Consider the following 20,772-nt stretch of genomic DNA (forward strand, 5'->3'; position numbering starts at 1 on the left):
AAGTCACAACATTCATGAACAAGGAGGACAACATGCCACTCTCAAACACCAACAATGACTCAGAGGACTTTCGTGACAGTGAGGAAGAGGACGATGAGAGAATTGGCTGATGAACTAAAAGGGCAGATTCAGGAACAACCAGAAGAATGCAAAGGGGAAATGACGAAGAAAATTCAGGACATCCAAGACATATCAACAAGAAGACAGAAACTTTAAATACTTCAATGAAGGACACAAACGACAATATTAACAAGAAGACACCATGAAAACTTCAATAAAGACCATCAGAAAGTCAACAAAGAGTGACGAAGCAAGAAGAGCTCTATCTGCAAGAGCTCTCTCTCCCTATTACAAAGCACAGTTTAAAGTGCAGGCAATAGAACAAAAGAGGCTGAAAACAGGACATCAGGAGTTGGAGGTAGAGCAGAAGAATGAGAACATGAAGTCAAAGACATGGATAAAAACACTCAAATTCAGCCAAAAGAGCAACACTATGCATAATTGGGATAGAAGAGGGAGAAGAATTCAAAACTAAAGGTGTTGAGAACCCCAGTCTCAGGAGAGAGGGAGAAAGGGCACACAAAAAAAATATCACCCATCTGACAGAGGCATAAAAAATTCCTAGCAGACAGGATAAGAGAAAAAATACTCCTAAAAATATTGTTGTGAAAATTCAGGATGTAAAACTCAAGGAACTTGGCTGGGAGTGTGGCCTAGTGGTAGAGTGCCTGCCTAGCATGTATGAAGCCCTGGGTTCAATTCCTTGATACCACATACACAGAAAAAGCAGAATTGGCTCAAGTGGCAGAGCACTAGCCTTGAGCCAAAAGTGCTCAAGGACAGTGCCTAGGCCCCTCAATTCAAGTCGCAGGACTGGCAAAAAAGAAAAAAGACGGAAAAGAAAAGAAACCAAAAAAAACAAGCAAGTAGTTGGGTACTAGTGGCTCATGCCTGTAATCCTAGTTACTCAGGAGGCTGGCATCTGAGGATCTCAGTCAGTCCAGGCAGGAAAGTCCATGAGACTTTTCTCTCCAACAAACTACTCAGAGAAAGATGGAAATGGTGCTGTGGCACAAATTGTAGAGTGCTAGCCTTGAGTACAAGAGGCTCAGGATAACAACCTAGGCCCTGAGTTTAAGCTCTGGGATCAACAAAACAAACAAACAGGGGCTGGGAGTTTGGCCTAGTGGTTAAAGTGCTTGCCTAGCATGCATGAAGACCCGGGTTCGATTCCTCGGTACCACATACATAGAAAAAAGCTGGAAGTGGTGCTGAGGCTCAAGTGGTAGAGCTCTAGCCTTGAGAAAGTCCAAGGACAGTGCTCAGGCCCTGAGCTCAAGCCCACGACTGGCAAAAAAAAAAAAAAAAAAAAAAAAAAGGGACTAATTTTAAAGGCTGAAAAATCAAAGAGGGAACTTTATTACAATGGGAAGAAGATTAGAATAATTGATGATTTCTCCAAACTCTGAATGCACAGAGAGTCTTGAGTAGTATAATTCAAGCTCTGAATGAACAATTGTCAATCTAAATTTACTAGTGTACTCAGTGAAGCTACCATTCACAATTGATGGAGAAACTAAAACTTTCCATGACAAAAACTAAAGGAATTCATAAACACTGATTCAGCATTACAAAGGATACTAAAGGGAAGCATACTATCTAAAGAAGACAACTGAAGAGGCTGCAAGTTTGGCCTAGTGCTGGAGAGCTTGCCTAGCATGCACAAACACCTGGGTTCGATTCCTTGGTACCACATACATAGAAAAAAGCCGAAAGTGGTTCTGAGGCTCAAGTGGTAGAGCTCTAGCCTTGAGAAAGTCCAAGGACAGTGCTCAGGCCCTGAGTTCAAGCCCAGGACTGGCAAAAAAAAAAGACAACTGAAATCAAGGAAACACACCGTTGAATAAAAATTACTAGAAGACTAGTTTCATAATACAAGAACATGAAAGAAACAAGATATAGGCAAAAAATGACCGATTACTTTATAGTAAGATTAACCACCAACAGGCTCAATTGTCCAATCAAAAGATTTACAACACCAGTCTGGATCAAAAAGATCTATCCATTTGCTATCTCCTAGAAACATACCCACAATCAAAGATAAACACAAATTTTGAGAATGCAAATGCTTTTTGCAAGAAGGCAGAGTAGCCACACTGTTACATGATAAAACAGACTTGAATTTAAAACCAGTAAGAAGAAAAAAAAGAAGGAAATTACATATTAATAAAAGGACAAGCCAAGAAGAGGAAATTTCAATGGTTAATATATAGACACCAAACAATGGAGCACCTAAATCCATTAAACAAACACTCAGACTTACAGAACCTGTAGACCCCAACCCAGTAATAGTGGGTTATCTTAACACTCCACTCTCATCAAAGGACAGGTGAGCCAAGGAAAAGGTCACCAAAGAAGCCTCTCCTCTGATTTACATGACATCACAGCCCAAATGACTTAACCTGTACAGAGTATTTTGCCCAACAACAACACTCTTCACATTCTTCTCAGCAGACCATGAAACCTTCCCCAGAACAGATCATACCATAGGACACCCAACACGCCTGAGCAAATACAAAAGGACTGAGCAAATACAATAGAACTGCACCCTATCTGATTGAAAAGAAATTACACTAGATCTCAATAGCAAAAGATACCAGAAAACACTCAAACCTATGGAGCCTGAACAACACACTGTTGAACAGCAAAAGAAATAAGGGAAGAAATCGGAAAGTGCCTACAATTCAATGAAAATGTATCATCCCAGAACCTCTGGGATAGAAAAAGAGCAGCGTTAAGAGGAAAGATCATAGCCTTAATCACATACATAAAGAACGCAGAAACAGCCGATGTAAATAACCTCATGATGCAAGTAAAGCTTCCAGAATAAAAATGAAGTAGACAAAACCTGGAAGTACTAGATAGAGAGATAGTAAAGATTAGAGCAGAAAGCAATGGATTAGAGGGGAAAAAAAACTATACATAGAATCAACCATACAAAAAGCAGGCTCTTTGAGAAAACAAAACCAAAAAACTAATGAAACTGACAGATCTTAGATAAGTTGAGAAAAAAAGGGAAGAGACTCAAATCACCAAAACTAGAGATGACAAAGGCAACACTACATCAAAACATCCAAAAAAATTCCAAAGGTAATGAGGTACGACTTTCAAAGCCTATACTCAAATAAGGAGCATCTAGCAGAAATGGATGAATCCCTAGAGATGTACAAGCTGCCTAAGAAGATATAAACTATGTGAACAGCCTCACAACACACAATGAGTTTGAGGAAGAAATAAAGAATCTTCCAGCAAGGAAAATTCCAGGTCTGGATGGATTCATAGCTGAATTCTATAAGACCTTTAAAGATGAATCAATACCAGTAGTCTACAAAGGTTTTCATTAAATAGAAGTGGAAGGATCACTATCAAATACATTCCAAAACCAGTTAAGAATCCCCCCACCATAAAAACCAAAACAAAACTATATAACAACCTCTCTGATGAACACAGATGCAAAGCTCCTTAATAAAATGCTTACCAACAGAATCCAACAAGTATTATTATTATTAATAATAATAAATAAGACACACACACAATGATCAAGTAGATTTTATCCCAGAGATGTAAGACTGGTTTAAATATGCATAAACCAAGGAACAAAATACACCACATTCACAGAGCCAAAGGCAAGAATCACATGACCATTTCATTAGCTATAGAAAAGGCTTTAGACAAAATCCAACATCCAATCAAGTCAAAAGTTCTGGAGATTCCAGGCCCTGAGTTCAAGTTCCAGGACTAGTAAAAAAGAAAAAAAAAAGTTCTGGAGAAGCTAGGAATAGAAGGAACATACCTCAACAGAATACAGGCTAGGTATGACAGACCAACTGCCAACATCATACTAAATGGTGAAAATCTAAAATCATTTTCTCTAAAATCAGGAACAGGGAAAAGGATGTCTACTCTCTCCACTCCTCTTCAACATTATTCTGGAACTCCTTGACAGAGAAATAAGGTAAGAAAAAGATATAAAAGGGATTAATGTCAGGTGTGGTGGCTCACGCCTGTAATCCTAGCTACTCAGAAGGCTGAGATTTGTGGATCACGGTTCAAAGCCAGCCCAGGCACAAAGATCACAAAAGTTTGTGTGACTCTTATCTCCAATTAACCACCAGAAAGCCAGAAGTGGTGCTGTGGTTCCAGAATAGGGCAGTAGCCTTGAGCTAAAGAGCTCAGGGACAACACCCAGGCCCAGAGTTCAAGCCCCACGACCCACAAAAAAAACAAAGTCATATGTGGCGAGAAGTCAAACTCCCTATTTGCAAATGACATAATCATATCTAAAGGATTCTGGATTCTGTTCCTCAGTACCACATGTACAGAAAAAGCCAGAAGTGGTGCTGTGGCTCAAGGAGTAAAGTCCTAGCCTTGAGCAAAAGAAGGCCAAGGATGGACCCTGAGTTCAAGCCCCAGGACTGCCAAGGAAAACAAAAAGAAGAAGAAGAAGAAAAGGAAATGAAGAAAGGAATAGAAGACAATACCAGGCAACAGAAAAACCTCCAATGTTCATGGATCGGTAGAATTAATATTGTGAAAATGGCCACACTTCTAAGGGTAATCTACAAACAACACAATTCCCATCAAAATCCCAATGACATTCATCACTGAGATAAGAGAAAACAATCCAAAAATTCACATGGACCAACAGAAGACCTCAAAAACCAAAGCAACTCTAGGGGGAAAAAAGCCCCCCTTGTGGTATCACAGTCCCAGACCTCAAGCTCTGCTACAGAGCTATCACACACACAAAAAAAGCAGTGTGGTACTGGCACAAAAACAGGCCCAAAGATCAGTGGAATAGAGGACCCAGAGATGAAGCCATATATCTACAGTTATCTGATATTTGACAAGGGAGCCCAAAATAAATGGTGGATAAAAGATAGCCTCTTCAATAATTGATGTTGGGAAAACTAGACATCCATAAAAATGTAGAAAACAAAAAGTAGACTCTTGTTTGTCAGTCATGTATGTGGTACCAAAGAATTGAACCCAGGTCTTTGTGCATGCCAGGCAAGCACGCTATGGCTAGGTCAACCTCCCGGCCCAGGCAGGCACTTTTTGAAAAGAATCCCAGGGGCACAGCAAATGGAGAACAAAGACTTGATGACTGAGATTGCATCAAGCTAAAAAGTTTCAGCACAGCAAAGGAAATAGTTACTAAACTAGAAAGACAGCCAAGAGACTGGGAAAAGATCTTTAATAGCACCACATCAGACAAAGGACTAATTCCCAAAGCATATTAGGAGCTTAAGAAACGAATCCCTCCCAAAGCCAGTCACTAAATGGACAAAGGAGCTAAGGGAGAGACTTCTCTGAAGAGGAGGGAAGAATGGCAAGGAAACATATGAGGAAATGCTCAGCATCTCTGACCGTAAAGGAAATGCAAATTTGGGGTGTGATGGAATCACAGCTCTGTAAAGTCAAACAGCAACACATGCTGGTAAGGATAGAACTCCACTGCACTGCTGGTGGAAATTTAAACTAGTACAATCACTCTAGACAGCAGTCTGGAAGTTCCTCAAAAAAACTAAACATAGACCTTCCCCATGACCCAGCCATACCCCTCCTGGGCATCTACCCAGATCATTGCAAATGAGGTTACCATAAAGATGCTTGCACGTCCATGTTCGTCCCTGCGCTATTCACAATAGTCAAGATATGGAAACAGCCCCGTATGCCCTACAATAGATGAGTAGATCAAAAAAATATGGTACCTATACACACCAGAATTTTACTCAGCCATTAGAAAGAATAACATTATGCCATTGGCAGGGAAATGAATGGACTTAAAACAAATCGTGTTAAGTGAGGTAAGGCAAGCCCAGAGAAAGCCATATGTGGAAGCCAGACCCAAAATATAACTAGACACCATCTCCTATACAGTACTCCAGCATTCACATACCACAGTGACTGTCAAGGAGGTTAGACTTAGGTGAGGGGCTTGAAGGTATAACGCTTCCGAACACTAAAAACACTATTTAGCAAAACGAATCACAAGAAATGGAACATGGGTTTCTTTGTTGGTGGTGTTGGCATGTGTTTTGCTTTTTCTTTTTTGTCATTGTTTTTTGTTGTTTTTTTAGGCACAGCAGGAGAGGGATGGAGGGATGGAGGGAGGGAGGGAGGGTGAACGAATGAAATGCAGCGATGGCATTCAGTAGACACTGGAAAATGAACTATGCAACTTGTGGGCAGGGATGGGAAGGGGAAACTGGGGGAAAGTGAAGGGGAAAAAAAAGAAATGTTCTCACTACCAGAGTTATGAAATAGTAACCCTCCACACAATGAAAAAATGTTTTTTAAATTAAAATAAGTAAAAAGATGGGCAGCTCCAGTCTCTGCCGGATCTACCCACCTCCCTGCTGCTGGGGAGGCCAGGGTACGGCCAAGGCTATCACAGTTTGCTCTACTTTTGAATGGCTGCAAACGCTGAAAGAAACAAGAGAGGCAAGTACCCTGTATGCACTCACTCCAGCTGCTCACAGGCCATGCCAAAGGGAAGTCCAGCATGTTTGATTTCGGAGCCATAAATGCTTTTCTGGGCAGCTTAGATGCAGTGTCAGCCATGCCCCTACTCTGCTCCAGGGCCTCCCCTTTGTGGTTCAATGGGGTGTTCGAGACCATGATTTACTGAGCAGCTACTACATGCCAGGAACTGGGAAGACAGCTGTCAGCCTGCCTGAGGAGCCAAAGACAGAAGGGACAGACCCCATCCGGGGATGCAGGCTATTGGAAGATGGAGAAAGAGAGGACAGGAGGAGGGAAGGAAGGGAAGGAGAGGGTAGTGCCTTTCAAAGAGGCCCACCAGGAAAGTCGCCATCTTTCCTGGATTGTGAAAATCTCAGGGCAGAATGTAAATCTAGGGGTTCACACCAGGACTCCACCTTTGGCAGATACCGCCCCAAGCCCAGCGCTGCAGGGAGCACGGTGGCGGGAGGGGCTGGCTCACTTGTCCCGGGGGCTGGGCTGCGGGGCCAGCCAGCGGCTTGGGGAAGTTCCTGGCAGCTGACTCCGGCCTCTGGAGATCTTCTCAGGCCCCCTGGGTTCTGTCCCAGGTCACAGGAGCACCACCCCCACCCCCGCAGTTGTTCACTCTTGTTCTGTCCTCCATGGACTCCTGGCCCATGTGTGTGAAGCTACAGAAGCCATCTGCAGCCCAGGGGAACAGCTGGCGCTCACATGTGCAGCGGAGCCTTGGCCTAGCCAAGCATCAGGAAACGCCCTTGTCTGCAGCTTCAGGCTCTGCATTTGCCTGTATGTCAGGGCCTGCACTCACCCTCACCCCAGGTTTGGGAGGCCTGCAGATTGTATGAAGGGCCAGAGGGCCAGGCACTGCGACTCGAACCTGTAATCCCAGCTACTCTGAGGGTGGAGATGGTGAAGATGGCAATTTTGAGGCCAGCCCCAATAAGAAGTTAGAGACGCCCCTTTGAACCAAATAATGTGGTATGGCAGTCTACCCACAGGATCTCAGCTACAAGAGAGGCTGCAGGTAGAGAATGGTTATGGGATGGGGGTGGAACATGGCTTAAGGGGTAGAGTAGCTGCCCAGCAAGTCCGAGGCCCTGAGTTCAATTTCCAGTGCTGACCAAAAAAAAAAAAAGAATGTATTGCCCTGTAGGAAGAAATCTACGCAGTGAAGTTGCTGTCAGAGCAGTTATACTTCACTACACTTGAAACAGAGGTTGATTAACTTGTCTAAGCTCACAAGGCACAGGAGCAGAAAACCAGGGGTAACGTGAATCCCAACTTTCAAACTCAGAGTTACCAGCTTTTGGGGTTGCTGTTGGGACAGTCTCATTACATAGCCCAGGCTGGCCTTGAACCTGTGGTCTTCCTTCCTCAGCTTCCTGAGTGCTGGGAAGTTGGAGCTTTTAATCATTCTTCTAGGGTAAGTGGGCTGAGACTTTTTACAATGGACTGCTGGCCAGAAGGGGACCAGAGCCCTACAGAGTCCGTGCCAACCATGGTGACACATGACACTGAAGGGCCTCGGGGAAGAGTCTATCCCATTGCTGTGACTTTCCTCCTGGGAGAATGAAATGTCCAGACACATTTCATGTTCTGCCCATGCAAAGGCCCAGTGGTCACCAGAGTCTCTTTTGGAGCCAGATGTGGGGCAAGATTAGGAGAGGGGCAAATGAGGAGGCTAAATTGTGTGTGTGTGTGTGTGTGTGTGTGTGAACTCAGGGCTTTTTTTTCATTTTTTTGTTTGTTTTGTCTAGTATTGGGGCTCAAACTTAGGGCCTGGCACTGCCCCTTAGCTTTTGTGCTCAAAGCTAGTTGCCCACCACTTGAGCCACAGCTGTACTTTCAGCATTTTTTTCCCCCTAGTTAGCCAGGGCTTCAAACCTCGATCCTCAGATCGCAGGCTCCTGAGTAGCTAAGTTTACACAGGTGTGAGCCACCAGCACCTGGCTAGGAGGCTGGCTTTTTATAATTAAAACAGAAAAAAACCATTTTCTCATATGATTTCCTGTCCTTCCCTTTTCCTTGGCCTACCTATTTAGAATTCACAATGGCTGAGGGCTGGCTGGTGTGTGACAGGCCTGAGGTTTGATCTCAGGACTGCAGGACTGGGAGCTCAGGGTCTCCCCAAAGCAGCTTGTGGTTTTGTCTGGAAGGTCATGGCATCCTCGCCCGTGGTGGGTTGGGCTGGCCCAGGCCCAGGCGCAGGCGCGACTTGCACTTAGCACTAACAGCTGGGAAGGAGGGAGGGGAAGACGTTGAGCTCCAGCATCCACACTCTCCAGCCAGACCCAAAGCCAGCATGGCATCCAGGTCACCAACCCCAAGCAGGCCCACCCTGCAGGTGGTGTGTGCGGCATGGGAGAAAAAGCAGGGCGCACTGTTTAGGGTGGTGGAGAACATTCTAGAAAGGAAAACAGGGCTTGAGGGCTTTTAAGAACGTGTTTTGGGCATCACTAGGATTTGAACTCAGGGCTTCAAGCTTGCTAGGCTGGCGCTCTGCCACCTGAGCCACTCCCCCAGCCCAAGGATTGAGGTCTCTCCTACAGCTCCTAGTGGCAAGGCTTCCTCAGGCCCCTTCTCCTGATGCCCAGGCGATGGACAAGTGCCCAGGGTGGCACAGTAGAAGCATGGGGACCCACAGGCCACCGGGCATTCCACACCACTCCCCTCTGGCCTCCTGGTCCAGAGGATCTGACCTGGAGGACAGTCCTTCTCGTGCCTGGCTATGGAAGAGGGGGTCCCAGTCCCAGGGGGTTACCTGCGAGGGCAAAGGTGGGGCCAAAACCCATCACCACCAAGTACATGACACCCAGGGGTCCCTGTCCTGGCCATGTCAGCCTTCAGCCTTAGGCTCTCCAGAATGTCCCCCCAAGGAGCCATGACTCAGAGACACCACTAGGCCCAGCTGCATGACAAGTGGGCTGAGAAATCTACATAAGTATAACAACGCACACGAGAAGTGAGGGCAAAGGAGACTCAGACACGTGTAAAGAATCAGTGAGAAGGATCGCAGGGAGACATGGTCAGAAGAGCCAGGGGCAGAATGGGTTATGCCTGGCTCTGGTTGGTGAAGAATGGAATGGGGAACCAAGCTATCAGTTGGATGGAGTAGAGAGATTAAAAACCAAGAAGTAACCTCCAAAAGACTGCTAAGCCAATCTTGGCCTAATAATTTACATTGACTAATCAAGTTAATTGTTAAAGAGTCAAAGTTTCTAGAAAAAAAAAAACCACAAAAAATTATCTTTATGATTCAAAGATAGTCAAAGTATACTAATTTCATAAAAGTTTTTCTAAAAAAAGGGGGGTTGGGTGGAGCCAGGAGTTTGGCCTAGTGGTAGAGTGCTTGCCTAGCATGCACGAGGACCCGGGTTCAATTCCTCAGTACCACATATATATAGAAAAAGCCAGAAGTGGTGTTGTGGCTCAAGTGGCAGAATGCTAGCCTTGAGAAAGCCCAAGGACAGTGCTCAAGCCCTGACTACAAGCCCCAGGACTGGCAAAAAAAAAAAAGAGCTGGCATGGCATGGTGGCTCATACCTGTAATCCTAGCTATTCAGGAGGCTGAGATCTGAGGATCAAGGTTCAAAGCCAGCCTGGGCACAAAAGGACCAGATATTCTTTTTAGTTTTTTTTTTAATTTTAATGTATAGAGGGGTTACAGTTATATTCACCAGATAGAAGGTGCATTATTTCTCACACATTGATACCCCTTTTCATGTTTTTGTCCCCATTTCTCTCCTCCCACCCCCCAAGGACCTGATATTCTTATTTTTCAATTAACTTCTAGACACCGGGAAGTGCGGCTTGGTTCAAGGGGAGGGTGGTAGTTTTGAGCTGAAGAGCTCAGGGACAGCACCCAGGCTGAGTTCAAGCCCCATAACCCACAAAAAAAAAAAGATAAATTGGCACCCAAACTTGAAATACCTTTTGTCAAAAAAGGTATTAACAAATTGACACAGGCTAGGCACTGTGGTACATGCCTATAATCCCAGCTATGCGGAAAGCATAGGTAGAAGGATTGTATCCAAGGCCAGCTCTGAGCAAAACTTGAGACATAACTAAAGAAAAAAGGAAAAAAGGAAAAAAGGAATGGGGGTATGGTTCAAAGGGCAGAGCAACTGCCTAATAAGCACAAGACCCTAAGTTCAAACTCTTATTACTGCCTCCCCTCACAAAAAAAAAAAAAGAATGAGAAGACACAATGGTATACAAATATTCACAAGACAAATGGCTAGCAATCACCTTGTGTCCAATAAAGACAGATTTCCCTAAAGTTAACAGAAAAAATGATGACCAGTCTCTACCTCACAGAAGACTAAACCACCTCAAGAAACCATTGTCCAAACCCCCAGTAAGCTCATTAAAATGTGTGAAACACTGTTACTTACAAAGTAACTAGAAATTAAACCCATCTCACACCTCACAGAAGAAAGTCAAATGAAAGAGACAGGCAAAAACCCAACACTAGCAAGAATATATTTATATGCTAAATATACATTGTTTATATATACTTATATATTATACAGACATATGTCATACATACACAAAACAAATATTACAGAAAGTAAAAACAGTACAGTCACTTGGGAAAAAGTTGTTTTTTGTTTGTCAGTCGTGGGAGTTGTCCCTGAGCTCTTCAGCTCAAGGCTACTGCCCTACCTCTTGAGCCACAGCACCACTTCTGGTTTTCTGGTGGTTAAGAGTCTCAGGGACTTTAGTGCCCTGGCTAGCTTTGAACTATGATTCTCAGATCCCAGCCTTCTGAGTAGCTAGGATTACAGATGTGAGCCACCACGCCCAGCAAGTTTTTTTTGTTTTTGTTTTTTTTTTTTAATAAACTTAACCCTTGTATATGTAGCCCAGAACCACTGGCTCCACCTTAAGTATTCAAAAGAAATGGAAATACGACCCCATACATAAACCAAATACACATATCAATGACAGGTGCTTGTCACCCCAGGACTTGGGAAGCTGAAGTAAGAAGATCATGAGTTTGAAGCCAGGCTGCATGACATAGTGAGATCCTGTCACAAACCAAGAGTCCATGGGAAAATAAGAATATAGACCCTTCGATTTCACATACTAAATGCTAGAGGAGGCCACTTGTACTATGGTTAAAAAAAAAAAAAAGGTTATGAGGGAATTTGCTGGGTGGTAGAAAAATAATGTGTGTGTGTGTGTGTGTGTGTGTGTGTGTGTGTGTGTGTGTGTGTGTGCCAGTCTTAGGTCTTAAACTTTCAGGATCTAGGTGTTGTCCTTGAGCTTTATTACTCAAGGCTAGTGCTCTACTACTTGAGCCGCAGCTCCACTTCCAACTTTTTTGGTGGTTAACTGGACTTGAGAGTTTCACGGGGGCTGGGAGCGTGGTCTAGTGGTAGAGTGCACAATGCCATGGATTTAATTCCTCGGTACCAAATATCCAGAAAAAGCTGGAAGTGGCACTGTGGCTCAAGTGGCAGAGCTCGAGCCTTAAGGAGAAAGTGTCCAATGACAGTGCCCAGGCCATGAGTTCAAGCCCCAGGACTGGCAAAAAATAATGGCGCTGTGGCTCAAGTGGTAGAGCACTAGCCTTGAGCTGAAGAGCTCAGGGACAGTAACCCAGGCCCAGAGTTCAAGCCCCACGACCGACAATAGACAGATAATAAAACTATTTTCATGGGCTTTCCTGCCTGGGCTTGCTTCAAACCGAGATCCTCAGATCTCAAGCCTCCTAAATAGGTAGGATTACAGGCATGAGCTGTGGGCACTGGGCTTGAAATAATTGCGTTGTTTTTTTTTAACCTCACTTAGAGGTCATAGTTTCAAGGTAGTGTACACTGGCCAAAACTCACTGAATTGAATGCTTCAGATGTGTATCTTTTATAATCTGTAATTACATCAACCAAAAGAGAGGAAAAGCAAAAGTCTACCAGGAGAGGAAAACATATCAAAGGAACAAGACATTGATAGAAAGATAAAAGATCTCCAGATGAGATACTGAAGGAAAAACCTACACCTAACACATACCCAGTGACTATCAAAGATAATAAAGGGGTGGGAGTTTGGCCTAGTGGTAAGAGTTCTTACCTAGCATGCACGAAGAGCCGGGTTCGATGCCTCAGTACCACATACATAGAAAAAGCCAGAAGTGGTGCTGTGGCTCAAGTGGCAAAGTTCTAGCCTTGAGAAAGCCAAAGGACAGTGCATAGGCCCTGTTCAAGATCTAGAACCGGCAGAAAAAAAAAGATAATAAAACATTCTAAAAGTTTAGAATCAAGGGCCAGGAGTTTGGCCTAGTGGTAGAGTGCTTGCCTTAGCATGCATGAAGACGCAGGTTCAATTCCTCGGTACCACATTCATAGAAAAAAACCAGAAATAGTGCTGAGGCTCAAGTGGTAGAGCTGTAACCTTGAGAAAGTCCAAGGACAGTGCTCAGGCCCTGAGTCCAAGCCCCAACTGTCAAAAAAAAAGTTAGAATCAAATACATCACATCCAAAGGAAAACAGTGACCAAAGGGTGGGGGTCTGGTTTGAACTGAGACTTTAATACCCAGTTTAACTGTCATTCAAATGTTAAAACCCAATAATAAGAACCAGAACATTCCAGGATCCAGGTTTGTTCAAAGAGTCAACCTTGCCTACGAACAAGTTTCATAGTCAGGTATTAGGAATAAAGTCCACAGCTGATAGTAAAAATCTGCTGACCCAGCAAATAGTTCAGTAAAGTTAGTTTCTTGTTGTTTTTTAATCTAAGATCAAAGAAAAGAACAAAAAGGACACTTTACCAAATCAGACCTGAACCATCTTGACAAACCCAAGGTTACGTCCCTGGGGACTTTGGGCTGTTCGTGAAGGCAAAGGGAAAGGGGAAGAGGGAGACCCAGGGATTGGAGAAAGTCTACTTTGTCTCTGTTGGCAAAAGACATGGATAATTTCTTTTCAAGTAAGAAAACAACAACTTGAAATGGACACCAGTTAAACTTATTAAAGAAAATAGAAAGAAAGAAAGAAAGAAAGAAAGAAAGAAAGAAAGAAAGAAAGAAAGAAAGAAAGAAGTGGATGAATGTACAAATGTGAGGTCTTAGATGCTGTGGCTCTTATTATTGCCCTTTAAACCTTTGAAGGATAGTTTAGCGGGGCATAAAACTCTAATTATTTTCACCACTTTTTTTGGTGTTTTGTTTTTGTCACTTGTGGGGCTTGAACTCAGGACCTGGGTGTTGTCCCTGAGCTCTTTTGGTCAAGGCTAATGCCACAGCTCCACTTCTGGTTTTCTGGTGGATAACTGGTGGTAAGAGTCTCACAAACTTTCCTGCTCAGAATGGCTTTGAACTGTCATTCTCAGACCTTAACCTCCTGAGTACCTAGGATTACAGACGTGATCCTGTAAAAGCGAATGCCTTTATGAGTATAAAGGCACCCAGGGCCTTTCTGGTGCTTTTGTCAACTCAGTTTGATAGTTATTTCTTTGAGGAGTAATCTGTTTTGTTTTAGACTTATAGACTGTGAGTTTTTCCTCACCTGTTTTATCTGGTATGTTTTACACCCTATCTCATGAATACCTTTCATGCTTCCCTTCCTTTCTCCCTCCCTCCTTACTTCCTTCTCTCCCTCCCTTCCTTCTGGTACAGTAGGCCTTTGGTCTGCGCCCCACACTCAGAATGTTGGCCCATTTTCCCCTACTATCACCCAGCTTTTGCTAATGACACGCCACCTTCCAACCAATCTACAGTTTACACTTTATCACGTCAATTACACACATTTGCTTTGACATTGCTTTTAGAGAAACCAATTTTCATATCAAATCATTCAACAATTTAAACCTAACAAATGCAAGACCCACTGGGCACTTTGCACTACCAGATCCATGAGTGGGAATTTAATTTTTTTTGGCCAGACCAGGGACTTGAACTCAAGGCCTGGGCACTATCCTTGGGCTTTCTCAAAGCTAGAGCTCTATCCCTTATACCACAGAACCACTTCTGGCCTTTTCTGTGTATGTGGTACCCAGGAATCGAACCCAGGACTTGGTGCATGCTAGGTAAGCACTCTACCACTAGGCCACACTCCCTGCCTAGTTACTTCACTTATTTACTTACTAGGTATTTATCCATTTATTTACCTTGGTCAAAAACGTGTGCAATGAATTGGTGGTGCTTACTGTACTGGGGATCAAACCCAGGACTTCATGTATACTAGACAGGGCTCCAGCTTCAAGCAAAGCCCACAGCCCTTGCTCATTTATCTTTAATTCCAAGGTTATACATGAATACATATTCTTTTCAGGAACATTAAAGCACTTCAAAGTTCAATCTCATAGCAAGCCACAAGGCAAGCGCTATATTTCCACTAATAAATTTCCACACAGCCTGCTTTTCCATGACCACAGCACAATTAAGTTAGAAGTTAAAAGTTAAAAGCATCTTAAATGCTTCCTGCATTAAGAAAAGAGTCAGAGTACAAATTAAATTCACTTACAACTGAAAGATAACAAAAATATTATACCACATACTAAAAAATTCATACCACAAAAAGTTGAAGATTAATGAGCTAAGTATCCAATCTAGGAAATTTGGGAAAACCAGAAATGAGATTAAGTATGAAGTTTATAAAGATCAGAGTTTTTAAAAAATGATTCAGTTGGGAAGATCAAAGCCACATGTATGTCCTTAAAAAAGACAAGCTGGGTACCAGTAGCTCACACCTGTAATCCTAGCTATTCAAGAGGCTGAGATCTGAGGATCATAGTTCAAAAGTCTATAAGGTTTATCTTCAATTAACTACCAAAAAAGTCAGAAGTAAAGCTGTGGCTCAAGTGGTAGAACGCTAGCCTTAAGCACAAAAGTTCAGGGACAATACCCAGGCCTTGAGTTCAAGCCCCAGGACAGGCGCCAAAATGAAAATAAAAAATAAAGAAAAGACTGGGTGAAGTGGCTCACGCCTGTAATCCAAGCTATTAGGAGGCTAAGATCTGAGGATCAAGGTTCAAAGCCAGCCTGGGCACAAAAGGACCTGAGACTCCAATTAACCTCTAGAAAATGGGAAGTGGGGCTTGGCTCAAGGATAGGGTGGTAGCCTTGAGCTGAAGAGCTGAGGGACAATGTCCAGGCCAAATACAAGCCCCATGACAAACAAAATAAAATTAATTAATTAATTAGTTAATTAAAGAAAGGACATAAACCAGGTGCTGGTGGCACATCTCTAAAATCCTAGCTACTCAGGAGGCTGAACTCTGGAGGTTCAAAATTTGAAGCCAGATAAGTTAGAGAGACTTTTATCTTAAAGCAAAAAAACTAGAAGTGGGGGTGTGACTCAAATGGTAGAGTACCAGCTTTGAGTAAAACAGCTAGTGTTCAAGCCCCAGTACTGGCATGCATGCACACACAGACACACATACACACGTGCACACACACACACACACACACACTCACACAAACTCATACAAAGGCAATGAACCCCTTGGCAATGTTAAGAAAGGAAGAACACAATGGGAAAGAAGAGGGTGAGAAGGAAACACTATGGAGAGCTTTACTGGACGCCCTTTTCAAGTGGAGCTTACATTCCTACATTTCTAAAAGTGTAACTTACCAAAACTGACTGAAGAAGACATACAGAACCTGAGTAAAGAAATTGAAACTGTAGTTAAAATCTTGCCAGTAAGACAACAATGTAAAATAATAAGATCACCTGAACCATACGCACCCAACCCTTTTGTGCTTTAGTTACTTTTCAGGTAGAGTCTCCAGTTTTGATCCAGGGCCAACCTTAGACTGCAAACCTCCTACCAGCACCTCCTGCACAGCTCGGGTAACAGGCACACATGATCAAGCCTAGCTTTATCAATTGAGATGGGGTCTCACTGACATTTTTCTCAGATTGTCCTGGAATCGCAATCCTCTTAATCTTTTTCTCTTGCATAGCTGGAAATACACATATAAGTCACCATGCCAGTCCAGATTCTTTTTAAATTCTTAACAAATTGTGAAGAAAGCTTTCATTAACCCAGAAGAGGAAGGAGGACAAGGAGGACAAGGAAGAAAGGAAGAAGAGGAAGCCGCAGCAATTTATAAGCCTGGTACCAGTGGCTTATGCCTGTAATCCTAGCTACTCAAGAGGCTAGATCTACAGATCTCAGTTTGAAGCCAGCCTGGGCAGAAAATTCCATGAGATTCTTATCTCCAGTTAACAAAAAGCTGGAAATGGAGCTGTAGCTCAAGTCATAGAGTCCTAGCCTTGGATACAAAAGCTCAAGGACAGAGCCCAGGCCCAGAGTTCAAGCCCAGGACTGGCACAAAAATAAAAAAAAAAAAAAAGCAGCAGCAACAACAACAAAACAACAATAATAATAAACAGCCTACACACACCAAAAAGCAATTCATAAGAAAATCTGTAGCTTTTGCCCATCTTCTAAAGGGAGAAATGTTAGAATATTCCCTTTAGAAATAAAAAATAAGGTAAAGATAACTAGTACCACCTTTTTGTTCCCTAGTCCTAGGGCTTGAACTCAGGGCCTGAAATTCTTTTTTGTTGGGGCCTTAAGCCTTTTCTGATTGATATATTGGAGATAAGAGTCTCATGTCACTTCTGTCTGGACTGGCTTTGAACCTCAACCGTCAGATGTCAGGCTCCTGAGTAGACAGGATTACAAGCATGAGCCACCGCATCCTGTTCTGCCATTTTTCTCTAGCGTTAAAACTGTAATGTTAGTGAAAATAGTTTTTTTAAAAAAATCAAGATTTAAACATCCAAAACTCTAAACCAGGTTGCAGTGATCTTGTAATCCTAACTACTTAGGCTGAGATCCGGTGAATCACAGTTCAAGGCCCGTGTGAAACAAAAAAGTACAGCTTCAGCTGCACTGGAAGTATGGTTCAATTGATGAGCGTCAGCCAAGCAAGTAAACCAAGCTCGTGTAAGGCCCTGAGTTCAAACTCAGTACAAGCAACAAACCAACCAACAACAAAAGCTAGGGCTGAGAGAGAGGCTGCTCCATGAAGGAACACAAGCCTAGCGTACAACAGGCCAACACTAGAAAACAATGACAACAAAACCCATTATTATTTCTACATAGCCACTGCAACAAACTGGATATAGAGTTTAGAAAATGAGCTGGGCATGAGGTGATACATACCTATAATCCCAACACTCAAGAGGCTGAAGCAGGAGAATCTCAAATTTAAGATCATCCTAGCCTGAAATACATAGCAAGACCCTGTTCCAAAACAAACTGCAAACTACCTTGGGTCACATTGTGTTAAGCACTATAAAAAGTGCTGGCCCGAACAACCTTCCAGCCACAAACTACTTCCATCCCCATTGTCCCTGAAGTTCAGTCACCTGGTCAAGATCCATCCTAGGAAGCCAAAGTGTGAATGCCCTTGCCTGGTCCCTGGCACCTGGCTGAGCCTCCCCCTTCCTCCTGTCCTTCGGTAAACCCTAGGGCTTTGTGAGCATCCACAGGGAACGGTGGGCACTGGGGAGATCTAGAGATACCCCAGCGAACTGGAAGGATTGCTTACCCTTCCAGGGTCTCCAGGCTCCCCGTCAGTGTACCTGGAGGGGGCAGAGACGAGGAGCCATTCTTGTCCAAAGTGTTGTTAAGGGGCCATTCAACAGATGGGAGGCCACCCTCTGCTCATAGGCCCCCCGCTGGGTCAGTCTCCATTCACCCGGGTCAGATGCCTACCCGCCCTGGGTCCTGCCCACCTTTCTGACATCACCCGCTGGCCCCACCCCACACCCCTGGCCTGTGAGCCCTCCTTCTGGCCCCTCTGGAGTTTTCATGGGCTGTTTCCCTTGCTTAGAACACTCTTCCTCTAGGTCTCAGCTCTGTGTGCCAGGAGCCTCCTCCAGCCCAGCCAGCCATGATTCTTCACAGGCGCTGATTCCGTTCCTTTTCTTCACAGTGCTTGTCACTGCCAAAAATCAACTGCAGTATTTCCTGGGAGCATCAGGGAGAGCAGGGTACTAGGCTGTTCCCTAGGCTGTATCCCCAGCCTACCAGAGAGGAGGTTACGGAAATACTTACAGGAAAATAAGGATCAACGCCACTTCTTCCAGAAGTCCTGTCTCCATCCTGTCCCCCCAGCCCTGACTAGTTACATGGGTCCTGTACTTTCTCCATCCTGAATCACCCGGGTTACATTCGTCTGTGAATCCTAGTGCTAGCCTAGGGCTCAGGCAGCTTCCTAGCCTAAAGTATCTGCAGAACGAATGAATGAATGAATGAATGTCATCTGTACCCATGTTTTCCCCTTTTTCCCTTCTCGACCTTCACAGGGGCCACGATGCACCCAGATGAAATGCCAAGAAAGTTGGTTACAGTAGGAATTCCCTGTGACAGGGACGCCTTTCATCTTTCCCTCAGAGCCACTCCAGACAGTGAGGGGACAAGGCCCAAGCAAAGGCTGCCCCTGTCACCAACAGACAATTCACATCCATTCTCCACTGTCGTTTGCCTTCAGCAATGGGAGTGTGACAGAATGTGGATGCTGGCAAACCAGCCTCGAGCCCTGCCTCGAGCCTGGCACAGCTGAGCTCTGCTTGGCCAAGGGCCAGCAGGAAACTCTTGATCATTCAAATCATGCTTCTCCCCAAAAGGAAAGAATTTGTTTCCTCCAAGAGAGGGAAATGGGGCAGGCAGAGAACAGAGAGCTGAAAGAGGAACTTTAGAGCAAAGTTCTTACACACACCAGTGCCTAGAGATCCCCCACCCCAGGAAGAACTCTGGAAGCAAGACAGGCAGCTCAGGAGGGCCAGGCTGCAGGCCAGAGCACTGGAGCAGGCCAGGCGGGTCTCCCACTAGGCTTCTGTTTTACTAACAGCTTCCACCAAGCAAATTGAGCTGGCCTCCTCCTGACCCTGCCCTGCTGGATCCCCACTCTCTCTGCACCCCTGCTTTCCCACCCCCTAATCACAGGGGCCTGATAAATGGCTCCAATTGGTGGCGTAGGGGTGTCCGACCTCAGTGATCCCCCCACCTCCCAGAGGGTCTAATGGAGCTGCTTGCTTCACTTTGACAGCCTCCCTCCTCATGGATGGTGAGTCTGGATCCTGAAAACGCAAGTTCAAGAGGAGTTTAGAAGCAGGTGCTGGTGGTTTACGCCTGAAATCCTAGCTACTCAGGAGGCTGAGAGCTGAGGATTGAAATTCACAGGCAGCCTGGGCTGGAAGGTCCATAAGACTATCATCTCTGGCCGGGAGTTTGGCGTAGTGGTTAAAGTGCTTGCCTAGCATGCACGAAGTCCCGGGTTCAATTCCTCGGTACCACATACATAGAAAAAAGCCGGAAGTGGTGCTGAGGCTCAAGTGGTAGAGCTCTAGCCTTGAGAAAGTCCAAGGACAGTGCTCAGGCCCTGAGCTCAAGCCCAGGACTGGCAAAAAAAAAAAGACTATCATCTCTTTCAAAAAGCTGGCAGTAGAATTCAAGTAGTGTAGTTCAAGTAGCAGAGTGATAGCCGTGAGTGAAAACCTAAACAACAGCACCCAGATCCTGAGTTCAAGAGCTTCCCACCCCACAGCAAAAAAAAAATCACTTATAGCCTGCTATAAGTGACTGGGAGCCAGACCCTGGCGCCAGGCTGCCCAGGTCAAGATCAGCTGCTTTAGGAGCTGCATGGCTTTGAACTTGTCCCTTTCTCTAGGTGTCTGTTCCTCACCTGCAAAAACACAAATGCCAGTAGCCCTTCGGGGAGGGTTAAAGGAGCATGGGTCACATACATTCATGGGGCACATTGCACAACTCATCATTATTAGTACGTAGATTAAAAGTCAGGTGCGGTGGCTCACATCTGTAATCCTAGCTACTCAGGAGGCTGAGATCTGAGGATCATGGTTCAAAGCCAGGAAAATCTGTGAGACTCTTATCTCCAATTAACCATCAGGAAAAAAAGGAAGTGGTGCTGTGACTCAAAGGGTAGAGAATTAGCCTTGAGTCAAAGAGCTCAGAGGCAGCACCAAGGCCCTGAGTTCAAACCCTGTGACTGACAAAACAAAACAACTGATTAAGACTTGTCAAGAAGTCAGGCCTGGATTCCCAGCCCAGATTTCCCCAAGGCAGGTAGCCAGGAGCAGTTCACTCAAGAGTTGACCTGGGAGGCAGGCAGGAAGATCCAGGCTTTGGATTCCAATCCCAGCCCTCCCACTCTTTAGCTTGGAGTCACTAACTAGCCAAGCTTCAGCTCTGTCTCTATCGCATGGATTACATGCTCTAATCGCCTCCCTGAGGCTGTTGGTGTAAGACAATCCTAGATGCTGTAGT

General features: G+C 44.5%; 1 protein-coding gene across 5 annotated transcripts in view; it reads right to left on the bottom strand.

Annotated features, from left to right (window-relative positions):
* Alpl (alkaline phosphatase, biomineralization associated) overlaps window positions 1-20,772 on the bottom strand; it is a 56,592-nt gene that overhangs the window by 24,359 nt on the left and 11,461 nt on the right. For 2 of the 5 annotated variants that reach the window (XM_090335634.1, XM_090335630.1), the window contains exon 1: window positions 18,032-18,168. The exons of 1 other annotated variant lie outside the window; for it this stretch is intronic. The gene's annotated coding sequence lies outside the window, so the exon portion shown is untranslated. Of the gene's footprint in view, window positions 1-18,031; window positions 18,169-20,772 lie in introns of those variants that run through there. 2 more of the 5 variants (XM_090335633.1, XM_090335632.1) reach the window with 2 other exon arrangements.

Source organism: Megascapheus bottae, chromosome 6 (assembly GCF_031878675.1).
Source record: "Megascapheus bottae isolate mThoBot1 chromosome 6, mThoBot2.hap1, whole genome shotgun sequence".
NCBI lineage: Eukaryota > Metazoa > Chordata > Mammalia > Rodentia > Geomyidae > Megascapheus > Megascapheus bottae.